The 1563-nt window shown below is 46.1% G+C and overlaps 1 pseudogene across 1 annotated transcript; it reads left to right on the top strand.

Moving 5' to 3' along the window:
• The first annotated feature begins 308 nt into the window (after positions 1 to 308).
• On the top strand, positions 309 to 1563 carry LOC102864884 (annotated as a pseudogene). The gene has a single exon (XR_438921.1). The product of XR_438921.1 is annotated as a family with sequence similarity 175, member B pseudogene (transcript).

Raw genomic sequence — 1563 nt, 5'->3', positions numbered from 1 at the left:
AATGAAATAGGGGAGCTCTGGTGGCCTAGTGGCAAGGAGCTGCAACTACAATTCCAGAGGTGCATGGTTCGAATCCACCAGATGCTCTGCCGGGGAAGGAGGGGCAATCTCCTCCTGTACCACTCAGATCTGATTTGACGGTACACGCACACAAAAATAATAAAATAAATTTAAAAAATGAAATACATAAATAACTATAGCAAGCCATTGTGTGTTTTAACATAAATTTTAAAATTCAATATGAAAGTTTAAATATGTCATTATGGAATCAATGAAATGTATTGGCTACATAAAAAAAAATAATTTCGATGATGGGGGATTTGGAGATTTCCATCATGGCGGCTTCCATTTCGGGCTACACCTTCAGCGCTGTGTGTTTCCACAGCACCAACAGCAATGCGGACCACGAAGGGTTTTTGTTGGGAGAGGTAAGACAAGAGGAAACCTTCAGCATTAGTGACTCACAAATCAGCAACGCAGAATTTCTGCAAGTAATTGAAATCCATAATCATCAGCCGTGTTCAAAACTTTTTAGTTTTTATGACTACGCAAGCAAAGTTAATGAAGAAAGTGTGGACAGGATTCTTAAGGACCGCAGAAAGAAAGTTACGGGGTGGTACAGTTTTCATCGAAATACTCAGCAGCAGATGTCCTACCGAGAGCAGGTTATCCACAAGCAACTCACACGGATCCTGGGTGTGCCCGACCTCGCCTTCCTCCTCTTCAGCTTCATCTCCACCGCCAACAATTCCACTCATGCTTTAGAATACGTTTTCTTCAGACCCAATCGAAGGTATAATCAGAGGATATTAGGCAACACTAGCCAGCAGGAGTACAAAGTGTCTTCAGTGCCAAATACATCTCAGAGTTATGCCAAAGTTATTAAAGAGCACGGTACTGACTTTTTTTGATAAGGATGGAGTCATGAAAGACATCAGAGCGATATATCAGGTTTATAATGCACTTCAAGAGAAAGTACAGGCGGTGTGTGCAGACGTAGAGAAGAGTGAGCGGGTGGTTGAATCTTGTCAGGCAGAAGTGAACAAATTAAAAAGACAAATCATTCAGCGGAAAACAGAGAAGGAGCAAGAGAGAAGAATGCAGCAGGCGGTGCTAAGCAGGCAGATGCCGTCGGAAAATCTGGACCCGGGCTTCAGCCCTCGGATGCCCTCTTCTGGGTTTGCAGCCGAAGGTAAAAGTACACTGAGTGATGCCGAGGCCTCAGACCCTCCTCCCCCATACTCGGATTTTCACCCCAATAATCAAGAAAGTACTTTGACCCTTTCTCGCATGGAGAGCAACGTCTTTATGCCTCGACCTCAGGCTGTGGGCTCTTCCAATTACGCGTCCACCAGCACTGGACTCAAGTGCCCTGCAGGCGGGGCCGACCTCCTGCCTTCCCAAAGAGCAGCGGGAGACAGTGGGGACGAGTCCAACGACAGTGATTATGAGAATTTAACCGACCTCACAGAGCCCTCTCACAACGATTACTCACAGTCAAGGGATTCGAGAGCCACAACACATCCTGACGGGGACTCCAGGAACCCTCAGACCTCCCAGATC

This window comes from Elephantulus edwardii, unplaced genomic scaffold (genome assembly GCF_000299155.1).
Source record: "Elephantulus edwardii isolate Elephantulus edwardi_28Jun2011 unplaced genomic scaffold, EleEdw1.0 scaffold00083, whole genome shotgun sequence".
Classification (NCBI taxonomy): domain Eukaryota; kingdom Metazoa; phylum Chordata; class Mammalia; order Macroscelidea; family Macroscelididae; genus Elephantulus; species Elephantulus edwardii.
This window is presented reverse-complemented; position numbering and strand designations above follow the sequence as displayed.